Genomic DNA, 13645 nt, shown 5'->3' on the forward strand with positions numbered 1-13645 from the left:
GGGTGCTTATGAGGAGGTCACACTACAAAAATTTCTACACTTTCAAGACCACTCCATTCTCTTCATCTTTTTCTTCTTTTCGTTCATTTTTTTCTATGAGTTTTTAGAGGAAAAATTTGGGGGTTTTTCCTCCAAATTTTCCTATTTATGTTTGTAATTTCTATTCTAGTCATGAGTTTCTAATCTTTTAAAGATTATTAAGGTGATGATGAAACAATATGTAACTAGATAGTATTTATGTTGTATGTTGATTTCTCATTTTGTGCAATAAAGTTTATGAGTTTTATTCTTCAAATATTTTCTTTCATCTTAAATATCTTGTATTTTAAGATTGTTAGAACATATTTACACTTTGTTATTCATTAGTGCAAAATCATAATATTCTTTGATTAAGGTGTGCCATTAAATTGTGCACATCAAATGCTTAGAACAAAAATATTATGTTTTGTCTTATAAATAATATTCATTGATTTATTTTTTATTTTATTGGATCGATTTATATTAAATACTTTGAAATTATAATTTTAAAAGTGAAGATAAATCCTACAATTCCATGATAATTTGTGCTTAAATAGAATATCTAATTTGAATAAGTGATAGTTGATTAATTACTACTAGTAATGAAATTTGGGAATCGATATACATATAAATATTATTGAACTTATATTTTGTGGATTCTAATACCTTAATAATCTTCTTCTACCATCTTGATTTCTACTATTAATTTATTTTTATATATTGTCTTTAATTTCTTCATTATTATCTTTTATTTTATTTTCATTATACAAAAATCTCTTCAATCTTTAGAGTTAGGTTAGAATTTATTAATTTTGATTTAAAATAGTTTTCTTTTTTTATTTTAGACAACTCATTTGGGTTTGACATCCTTGCTTACACGATCACTTGGTTAAAACATACCCATTTCGGGTCCATCACTTGGTTACTTGATGAACTAAATCTAGATGTTACTTCTTCTTATCTAGCGCTTGAAGATAAGACAACAACTAGCCTTATGAAGGTTTCACAGAGAGAATGAGATGATGATGTGGTGGAGGATTTGTTTGATGAGAGGGATAAGGATTAAATTCGTAGAATTCAATTGAGTTCGTTTGTGGACTCTGATTCTTGGTATTGGTGGAAGGAAAATTTTGGTCTATACTCGGTTAAGGGTGCTTATCAGTTTTTGCAGCAAGCTAAAAGAGATTGGTCCAACGATAATACTGTTGATTTTTTGAGGAAGTTATGGCACTTGAAGATCTGATCGAAAGACAAGAATTTTCAATGGAGATTTGTAATAGGTTGTCTCCCAACTAGAACACACTTACAACCTAAACATGAAAATGTGGGATTCAATTTGCCTAGTATATACGACTCAGACATAATTGACTTTACATATTCTGGTTTCGTGTTTTTTTTCTCAAGCTTGCTGGAATAGATCAACAGTAGATGCCTTCTGTAGTGTAAAGGTTGAGTTTGGAGCTTGGCTTTAGGTGCGGTTTACCAAAGAAAGTAAAGATAAAGTGGATGAGGCAGCTATGATTAGTTGGTCCATATGGAAGGCAAGGAATGAGGTCTTGTGGTAGTAGCACAGTAAATCAGCACTGAAAATGGTGCAATCGGTGTGAGTAGTGGTTGATCAATGGAAAAATGCTCAATCAAAGGCTTTTGATTCGTCTTTGGGTTTGTTAAGGCTTAATGAGGGATGTGAGCATTGGACTAAACCACCGGTGAAAATGATTAAGGTCATTATTGATGCAACCATATTTGAAGTTGATGGTAAGTTCGATTTTAGTTGTGTTGCACAGGATCATGATGGAGGCCTTATTGAAGCCATCGCTGGGTTTAAGGTAAGGAGAGCACAACTAGAGGTTGTTGAGATTATTGTGGTCAATGGGGCTTTGAGATGGATAAAAAACCAGCAGTGGAGTAAGGTTACTATTGAATTTGATTGTCTTGTGGTTGTATAGGTAGTTGGAAGTTCTCTTCAGATGGTGTCCTCATTTGACACACTTGTTCAAGATTGTTGTTTGCTTTTAGCTTGCTTATGTCATGTTTCATTGTCTTTTGTTAAAGGATCTGCAAACAAAGTTTCTCATTATCTTGCAAGAGCCTTTTATTTCAGTTCACATCCTAGTTTTAGAGCGAGTAATGCTCCCTATGACTTTGTGTCTATTGTTTTAGACGATATTTCCCTTTTAATGAAGTTACCAACTCTATTAAAAAAAAGAATGATAAAATCCAAAAGAATATGGCAAGAAGGGGCCTATAGGCCTGGCCTACGCATTGTTTACAACAGATTTCATCCTATATAGATGACACTTTTTACATGATATTTATGAGGAGTTTTTAAACTAACAATTGATTCATAACAAAAACTTGAAGATCAAGTTACAAAGGTGACAATGCTGGTTCTAAAAAGTATTAAGAAATGATTGGATCAAACATCTCAGTGACCAGTTGTTTAACGCCCAAATGTGACTTCCACTTAGCGGTAGTCGTAGTATAGATGGGCGGTCGACTCCATAAGGAGGTAAAGAAACAAGTTAATCAATAAATAAATGTTAGAGATAAATAATATGGGGAAAATAAAACAAGTGATATTTTTGTTGTTTTTGAGATTTAAAGATTAGAAATAAAGATAGATTAAAGTGTGATGTAACAATAGGTAACAAGTAGGAAGGATCAAGAGTCACCAATATGCATACTTATTTATTTTGATCTTTGATTCACAAAAATTACACAAATGGATAGTTCACATCCCAACTATTCATTTGGAAGATTTAACATTGAAGCACAAATATGTTTTACAAAAATGTATTCAAGTGATTATTATTCTTTACCATGGACAGATGAGATAAATCTTATGAGAAATCTAAAAATGACATTATACCATTGGCAATAATGCAATAAAAGATTGGACATAAAACCTAACATGAATATTACTTCTACCATTTATAAAATACATAGAAAGAGCATGACTAATTCTATATAGATTTTAGCAAAAGTAAATATGTATGAATGATATGGAGAAAATGATAAAGATATTATCTATATTATTTTTACTAATTTGATAATACATAGAAAGTGCTTGACAAAATCTATATACTATTAGTAAACATAAATATAGATAACAAGATGAAGAAGTAGAGATGAAAGAAAATAAATCACTCAAATATATAAACTTTAAGAACACGGTGAATCAAAAATACCAAACAAAGTCATAGTGCATATAAGATCATCCTAACCTTCCTAAGAAGGTTAGCCTATTATGCTAGACATTCTCATGAAATTCTAGAGAGAAAATATGAGAAATGAGACTAAAATTTGGTTGAGTTTTGCTACCTAAAAATTACATACAAAATGTGAAATGAGAGCCCCTATTTATAGAGGGTGAATAGGACTAAAAAGAAATTAAACAATAAAATGAGGTTTACAAAATAAATCTTAAATATTAATAATAAAATATGATTTTTGAAAATTCAAATCTTATTATAAATATTAACCTAGTTATTTTGGTGTATGGTCAAAATGCCATTTTTCTAAAGCACCAAAAAAATGAGCTTTAAAGATCAAAATGGCAATTTTGCAAGGCCCAATACCCACAAAATATGGGTTGAAGGTGGTTGGTGGCAGATGTGGGTTTTGACCCATTTCTAGCCAATGAAAACGTGCCACGTGGCAGTGGTTGGGAGAGGAAAATGGCTGGTTGGTGTTGGGCTTGCGTTGGGCTGTTGGGGGAGCTTCAGATGCTAAAGTGCTGGGCTTTGCATTGGGCTGAAGGAGGATTTGGGCCTGCTATGATCCTTGGGCGTGAGAGGCTGAAGCTAGTTGAAGGAGGGAAGGCTGGGATGCTCATGGACAGATGGCGTTGCATGGGGTCGCCAGGTGGCGACTGGGCAAGGAGAATAAGGGTTGGGCCTGGGTTCTTTTGGGCCTGTGTCTGGGCCATCTCTCTTCAAAAATGCCACAAATTCAAGTCTTTTTTTCAATTTTGATTCTTTCTTCTTTCTTTATTTTTCTTGGTTTCTAAGTGCCAAAAATACCAATTAAATCCTACAAAATAAAACGAACTAAATTAAAATTAAATATTTTCGATTATAAATTAAATCATATTAATTCCATGAAAATATTAATTAAAACTTAATTTATTTTGACTATTAAAATCAATAAATGTGTAGTTTTTGGCACTGATCACAACCCTCAACTAGCTTATTGCTAGTCCCTAGCAATTCAAGCGGATAAAAATTAGAACCAAGATGAATTAGTGAACTAAATTATGCAAAATTATTTAACAAAATGTTTAGTGAGAATTTAGAAAATGCTATTTAAAACTATCAAAGTTGTAATTCAAGAGTTTGGTGTGTGTGCACCCAACCATACCGTTCTTTCCAAAATTTATAACACAAACAATATTGAAAAATCACCAAAGAATAAAGTCTCAACTCCAAATCCTCACAAAGGTATTGAAAGTATTTTTATGAGATATGGTTGACACTCTTGGAGTTGGAAATTTATCAATTAACACTCAAAAATGGATGTTATCGTTTTAGGACAAACAATGTTAATGAATATTGATCAAAAGATAGGTTAATTAATTAATTGGAATCTAAATGACACAAGAACTTTCGGGATTTTTCAAAATGATATTAAGAGTCAAAATAAAGAACAAAACAAAAATAAAATACTCAAACTTTTTTTCTTTTTCTTTTTCTGCTTTTTTTTATGACATAAATTGAAAACAAACGTAGTAATGTTGATTTTATTATTTTTTTTTTCAACAAAACTACAAAAGATGAAGATGAAAAATATTGCTCTTGTTCTCTTTTTTTTTTTCTTTTTTTATATATATATATATTTCTTTCATTTTTTATAATTTTTTTCTTTTCTTCTTCTTTTTTTCTATCATTTTTTTTTACAAGAGACAATATAGGAATAAAATTACAAGAAATTAAAAGGAAAATTACAATAAAATACAACAAAGGCTCTTTAAAACAAAAATTATCCCTCTAGTAAATGTCATGTTTTAAATCCCAAAAATTAATTTTACAACTCAAATAATCAATAGAAGTTTTCAAAGTTGTTTTCTCATTCTCACATCTCACAAAAATTAAAAACTTTAAACTTTAGGATTTTTCTCATCTGAATGTGTTAAATTTTTTTTTCAATATTTGGCTGTGCATGATATTACTCTTCAAAAATTACTTCCTAATAGTAAAAATAGCAAAAACTATTTCACCAAGATTTTGTTGTCATGAATTTGGAAAAATTTAACTCAAAATTTCAAAATGGTAATCAAAGTATATATCAACGCATGAATATGCCTACTACCCCCAACTTTAATTGAGACATTATCCTCAATGTCTAATGTTAAGCGCATTGTGCGAGAAAAATGGAATATGATCACCAAAAAAAAAACAACAAAACCCCAAAAAGTAAAATTCGCAACATAAAATAAAGACACAAATTAAAATAAAACACACTAAAAAGAAAGATAAAACCCGATCAGTCTTTGGTAGACAAAAGCATCGCTCTTAGGTAAGTCTACCAACCTCATATTTGTGTACTATCCTGTATCGAAAATGAATTTTCTTTTATTCTGCGTCTCAAAAATAGAAGTGTTAGTAACATTTTCAGGATAAATAAAATGGTTGGGTTCAAAATCACTGAGGAAATTGGGTGAATGTTTCATTGCAAATATTTTTATGATTTCCTCAACGATTAAGTCTATCACATCAGTATGATAGCTTCCATTGTTCTTTGGAGTGGTCGGAAGAATTTCGGTAAGGGAAAGAGTTTCACTCCAAATGGTAATAGCATCATCCTTATCGGGTTTAGAACTGAGAGTAGGGGATGGTGTTATGGCATCAGGTTGGGACAGGAATTGACTTAAATTATGTGAAATAATAGCGTTGGTCAATTCTGAAAGTTAAGTACTAGTTTCCCTAAAATCTTCCACAAATTGTTTTTTGAATTCTCTTTGCTCCTCTATAAATGTGTGTATAATGTCCTCTAAAGAAGTTGTATTAGTGCAGACATTATATGGAGGTGTATGTGGGAAGTTAGGAAAATTTTGCTCAAAATTCATGGGAGGCGGTGCATGGTAGTTGTACTCAGGCTTCCAACTAAAATCTACGGGGTTGGTCCAACTAGAATTATGATTCCTATGGTCGACTCTTTCAAAGTCACAATAACGTTCATCATAATTTACCTCGGGAACCTCGTAATTTTCTCTTTCAAACTTAGTTTCTAAAACCTCAAGTTCTCGGTATTCTCTTACACTAAGTTTGCATGCACTCCTAAAACGACTAGTACCCTCAGTAGCACTAGAATGACGATTGTTTCCAAATGAAGAATAATACATTGGATAATACATCTCGAAACGTTTCTTCTCTTCATCATTAATTTTTTTTTAAAATTTTGTTTTTATGATTTTTTTATTTTTATTTTTATTTTTGATTTTTTTTGTTGTACTTGTTTCCAGGTCGGTTTGAGGTTTTTAGAACGGTCCCACTTAAAACCCATACTTTATCTAGAACTCCCTGAGGTTGCTAGATAATTGTGGAGGGGTTACAATTCATAAAAATGGTCCTCTTACAACCAATACTTACTAGAACTCCCTGAGGTTGCTAAGTAAGCATGGAGTCATAACTTTTTACTTAAATGTCCGTTTTAGTTGATTTTTTTTAATCTTAGTATTTTTTTTGAGATCTACACGTTTAGCATAATTAAAGCCTTAAATTTTTATGTAGAACACAAAAATTAATCATGGGTGCACATTAATGTGAGAGAGAGTGAGAAGTTTAATGAAATTGGTATTATAGTCAAAATGATACAAAATGACATATATTTCGTGTAACGCTCTGGGTAACCAAGACCGTTACACTGTGTGATTATAAATGTGCAAAACTTGTTAATCAAGTCGCTTAGTTGAAAACGTGGCCCCTAAAGTCATAATCGAGTCAGGGTTAAAAGATTTTGGTCATAAATGGGTAATTTTTTTTATTTAAGTAAATGTTTAGTATATGGGATCCCAAAAACAGGGTTTAAAGGACAAATTTACAGCTTTCAAAAGTTAAATACAAGCAAAGGCCACTCTAATGGAAAATTACACATTTTAGGTTTTCCTGTCCCTTTACTATCCCTCAGCCGTGGCAGACGAGCATCTGACTATGTACATCCTGCCCCCAAAGCTCTCCAACTCAGGATTGGTCCACCTTACCCTTGCCTTTACCTACACCACGTAGCACCCGTGAGCCAAGACCCAACAAGAAAACCATATAGCATAACACAAACAATACAGACAATCAAATGATCCATCAGGCAGTTAACTAGGTATTCAACATGTTATATCATACACATAATTAGTGATGGAATTCAACGAATCACAAGCCATTCATCTCAGTATTCAATAAGCCATAAACATCAGATTAGCAATAATAATCATATCATACTCATCATACAATACTCAGGGTACCCTCTAATTAACCCATTGCTCCGGCTCACTTAGGCCGAGCTCAGTGATTATTTAGCTGACCTCAGCTCTCAGTGGCCGAGCCGTGTCCTGTGCCCAAATATCAGCCCCAACACTCTTAGGCCATTTATTTCATGCTCACATGGCATATCATAATCATACAATATTTCTATTCAAATATAGGGAACCTTAGTCCCAACATAGCCACATAAACGGCTGTAGTTTTCTTACCTTTAATTCCGAGCAGAGAAAGTGAAATGGTTCCGAGCACGATCCTTAGCCTCGAGCCTTGGCGATAAACCTAGTCACAAGGGCCAATGATATCCATCAACTTCCAATTGAAATAAAATACCTAGAATATAGAACCTAGCCTTTGGGACCTCCATTTCTTCTAAACCAGTAGTAGAAAATGGCCCCGAGCGCCTAGGTTCGAACCCCTGAGCCCTAACAATCCTTAAAACAATTCTAAGGCTAAAAACCACAGGCGGGTCACGACTTGGCTTAGTGGGTTGCGACTTGCCCCCAAGTCAGAGAGCAAGCTCCCAAGCCAAAGGAGAGGCGGGTCGCGACTTGGCCTAGTGAGTCGCAGCGCACCCCCAAGTCAAAGAGCAACCCAGGCCAGCAGGGCCACAAGCGCCACAGTGCCCCCCAGGCTGGGTCACAGCGCGCCCCCTCGAACCCAGAAAATCTGGGTTTTCCTCCTCCTTCTTCCCAACCAAGAACACCCAAATGAACCCAAAATTTACCCTAACAATTTCCCCTTAATTCAACACTAAACCAGCCACAAAATCAAGACTAATTTACACATTTTAAACACCAAAAACCTCAGCAATCTCCTTCAATTACTATCTCAATTCAACTAGAATTCATCACTTAAAACATACTCAAAACTCAGAATTGAACCTACTCTAAGCTTCAAAATACTCAGCTCAATTCTATATAAATAAACTAAGTTCATCAACTAATTTATACCCATAAATCCAGCGAAAATTCAAGAATGATCTAAAGCTCTTACCTCAATTCTTGCTGACTTCTCCTTTGTTTTCTAACTCCAAATCCCAACTTGAATTTCCCTCTAGTTTCCCTTCCAAGACTCCAACTTCCTTCAACAATTCAAGCCTTGCTTATGCAGCCTTTAGGTCTTTAGCTTCAAGATTCCACAAGGAAAGAGTGAGAGAGAGGAGTACGTGAGAGAGAGAAAGGGCAGGGAGGTTCTACTCCCTTCTGTTTTAATCCTAAGAAAATCTGAATATATCCCTTTATAGAAAGACCAATTTACCCTCCCACATAATACTTAATCCATTAATCAATCTAAGGGTATAATGGTCATTGCTCACAATTCCCACTAATCCCTCAAGTGTTCCTAATATTTACCAATTAATCTCGTCTTCCAATTAACTTCCTATTATTTATCCAATGTCTAATAATCCCCAATATATTTTCTAAATTCCCGGAAATACTACCAGGCTCCCCCGAGCTGGGTATAAATCCCCACCGTGACTATTTCGCCAATCCGCTCACTAGGACCGTCTCGAGCCATATACTATAAATATATCCACCTAATAATGTGTTCTCAACAATTAATCACATATAATCACATTTATGCCCTCAACGGGCCAAAATTACAAATATGCCCTTATAAGCTAAACATGGCCCACATGCATATTTAATACTCATAAACATGCATTTCACATATCCATATAATCATACATGCCAAAAAATCACGCATTTAATCATTAAATCACGCATTTAATCAATAAATCACACATAAACCAGTTATGCCCTTCCGACACGCTAATCAAGGCCCTTAAACCTTATTAGTAATTTTGGGTCGTTACAACTATCCCCTCCTACTGAGAATTTCGTCCTCGAAATTTACCTGAATAACTCGGGATACTAATCCCGCATTGCTAACTCAAGCTCCCAGGTCGCTTCCTTGACCTTGTTATTCCTCCATAACACTTTAACTAGAGGAATCGTCTTGTTCCGTAGAACCTTATCTTTCCTGTCTAAGATCTGAATCGATCGCTCCTCATAAGACAAATCTGTCTGCAATTCCAAGTCCTCATACTTCAACACATGAGTTGTATCTGAGACGTACTTCCGAAGCATAGAAACATGGAATACGTCATGAACTCCCGACAACGATGGTGGCAATGCTAACCTGTAAGCCACCTGTCCGATTCTCTTCAGAATCTTGAAAGGTCCAATGACTCTAGGGCTTAGCTTTCCCTTCTTCCCAAACCTTCTCACCCCTTGCAGTGATGAAACTCGCAGAAATATGTGGTCCCCAATCTGAAACTCCACGTCCCTACGCTTAGGATCAACGTAGCTTTTTTGTCTGCTCTGCGAAGTAAGCATTCAAGCTCGGATCTTCTCGATGGCCTCATTAGTCATTTGAACCATGTCTGGTCCCAAATACCTCCTCTCACCCATCCCATCCCAATGAATGGGCGATCTACATTTCCTTCCATATAACATCTCATATGGAGCTACTCCAATCGTTGATTGATAACTATTGTCGTATGAAAACTCAATCAACGGAAGATACTTACTCCAAGACCCCTCAAAGTCTATCATGCATGCTCTGAGCATATCCTCCAACACTTGAATCTTTCTCTCAAACTGTCCACCAATCTAAGGATGAAAGGCCGTGCTGAACTTCAACTGAGTCCCCATAGCCTTCTGCAATCCACTCCAAAACTTGGAAGTAAAGATGGGATCCCGATCTGACACTATAGACTTGGGAACCCCATGGAGACGCACAATCTCCCTCACATACAGCTCCACATACTGATCCATAGTATAAGTCATTTTCACGAGCAAAAAGTGAGCTAACTTGGTGTATCTATCTACTATCACCCACATAGAGTCATGTAGCCCCATCATCTTGGGTAAACCTCTCACAAAATCCATCGCAATATCCTCCCATTTCCATTTGGGAATACCCAACGACTGTAGCAACCCTGCTGGTCGCTGATGCTCAGCCTTCACCTGCTGGCAAGTCAAACACCTGGCCACGTACTCTACCACATCCTTCTTCATCCGGGCCACCAATACAACGCCCGTAGATCTTGATACATCTTCATGGTGCCTGGATGAAGTGAGTGTTGGAAATGTGCCCTGAAAGCATATGTAGTAGACATTGTTTTAATGAAATAAATAAATAAATTGAATTTGTTATGCATATATTTTATGGACTATATTATTCTGTGATAATATTATGTAAATATGAAAATTCCTAGGTTCATATATGTGATCTCAAACACGCATTGGTACGGGAGGATTGTGTTTGAGATAAATGAACTTGAATAGTTCGCAGTAAAATAAAGTTATGAAATATTTAGATTAATTACTGCAAGTACGGTCAACTAGTATTATGAATACATGTGATCTAGATCCGGATCACTAGTGTGGTAGGACACTTTAGTGTAGGTGCTTTATATATTAGAGAATATATAGAACTAGACCAGATATGTTTATTAATACTTAGTTAAATACCATTTCGAAGTATTAATTAAATATATCAACTGATGATCATATACAAATAGATCTTAATCCTGAAGTTACTATGAACTCATGTTTATGTTATATGAGTTCTTTGATTCACTTGTTAGGGTCTGTCAAAATGATCAGGCTGAAAACTTTTGTTTTGGGAACTCATTAATGTAGATGATTGGGGACATAGTATACAGATATGGAATCTATGCCTTCTCGCAAGAGATTGAATGATGGTTCTCTTAAGGGTTGACTTTTGGGACAGAAAGGTTATTGAGCTCAAATTCATAATTTAGTTATGAATTAACCTTCACCAGTAAAGTCAATGGTACTTAAGAAAACAAGAGATAATTAAAAGGGTAAAACGATAATTTTATTCCCGATTAATTATGAACCATTATTAGAGGGTCAAGTTGTATGCAATGATTATATCAATGGACACTTTATGATTATAAAGTACTCAGTAAAAGAAATGTCTATAATTACAAGAGTGCAGTCTCATATTTATAGTGGAATAATCATGCGATTAATAAATTAAGATTATTTAATTAAAGAGTTTAATTAATAATCTCAAATTTATTGGAGCTTGGAATTATAGGTCCATAGGTCCCCATAGCGACTCTATCAACACTATTCAAGGTAAGAGTTGATATGAAAGGGAAAAATAGTTTAAAGACATATTTAAGACAAAATTTGTTCTTCAGGCCAAATATGCAATTATATGATAATAGCGATTAATTAATTAATTACAAATTAGTTGTAGTTAACAAAATTAATTAATATTTAATTATTGTATAATTTTCAAAATTATATTAAATAATTAAATTAATTTCAAAATTTAATTAAATAATTAATTAATTATAATTTTCTAAATTATAATAAATTAAATATTTATTTTCGAAAATATTGGATTTAATTAATTAAATATCTTTATTTGAATGAGAGATAATAATCTGATAAGTTCAAATTGGATTTGAATTTAAAAGATTAATATTTATTCAAATAATTAATTATATTTGATAATTAATTAAAAATATAATTAATTTAATTTTGAATTCAAATTTGAATTAGTTATTAGGTTGTTAGATCTTATCTGACAAAGCAGTTTGAATAAATAATTAAATAAAAATTGAAAAACCAACATCCCTAAAATTAGGGAGGCTACACGTGCACACATAGTCCATGGATTGTGTGTGGCGTGTAGGGCTATTTTCAGGGATAGGATTTTCATTTTTATTTATTTAATTAATTAATTAATGGATAATTCAAAAATTGGTTTTTGGATTTTTTCATTAATAGAATAATTAATTAATTAAAAAGTAAATTGTAAAATGGTTACATATTTATTTTTAAATTTGAATATTTTCTTTTAAGTATGACTAATCAGAAAAATATTCAGAGATATGTGAGACAACTCAAAACATTTGCTCTGTGAAAAATAGAATGATAGTTTTCTCTCCCTGAAAAATAAAGAACCAATTCTCAGGCCTATTCTTTTGATCTCATGTGTTGAGTACATCAAGTAGAATCACAAATAAACTATCCTTCATTCTCTAAGTGCCCACACACTTCTTGAGGTGTAGAGAAAGCTTTGGAAGATCTTGGTGTGAGTACGTGGGAGCGGCTTGGATAGGAAGATCGTTCTAAATACGAAAAGATAGCAATGACACTTGATAGGCTTCAAGAGGTATGATTTCTATTATTATCTTGCTTATGATTAATGTATGTATATTAATGAATCCGCATATTTAAAGGTAGTTTAAATATGTTACAAATTTTTTGTTGTACACTGGGCCAACCCCACCACCATTCCGCTGTGTATTAGGAAACTCGTTCCTAACACTGAGTACGGTGTAGTATGCGATTCATCCAGTATCTCTTGTCTAATCCCCACATTAGTCGAAACACAGATCCGACCCTGATACCGTAGCAAACCAACCTCTGAAATATAATAGTTCTTAGCCGCTCCCGCTAAGACATTCTCTTTAACTTCCTGTAACTGTGCATCTACCAACTGACCCTCCTTAATACGTTCTAGTAGGGTTTACTACAAAATAATATTGGCCAACTGACCCACCACCAACTCTATCCTCGCTCTGGACATCTCTTCTGCCAACTCTCTCGATATCTGAGTAGAATTAAACAACTGCCTCAGACCTCTCCGGCTCAATGCATCCGCCACTACATTGGATTTTCTTGGGTGGCAAAGAATGTCACAGTCATGGTCCTTTACCAATTCTAGCCAACGTTTCTGCCTCATGTTCAGGTCCTTCTGAGTGAAGAAGTACTTCAAACTCTTGTGATCGGTGTATATTTCGCACTTCTCTCCATACAGATAATGTCGCCACACCTTCAGTGTGAACACCACCACTGCCAATTCTAAATCATGAGTAGGGTACCGCTGCTCATACTCCTTCAGCTGCCATGATGCATAAGCTATAACATTCTCATTCTGCATCAACACACAGTCCAAACCCAACCTCAACGCCTCACAATATACCACAAACTTTCCTCCCTCCGAAGGAAGACTCAACACAGGTGCTGTAATAAGTCGTCGCTTCAATTCCTGAAAGCTATTCTCACACTTGTCTGACCAAACAAACTTTAAATTCTTCTGTGTCAATTCTATCATCGGTGCATCAATCTTCGAGAACCCTTCCACAAACCATCTATAGT

Source organism: Humulus lupulus, chromosome 6 (assembly GCF_963169125.1).
Source record: "Humulus lupulus chromosome 6, drHumLupu1.1, whole genome shotgun sequence".
In the NCBI taxonomy this organism is placed as follows: Eukaryota; Viridiplantae; Streptophyta; class Magnoliopsida; order Rosales; family Cannabaceae; genus Humulus; species Humulus lupulus.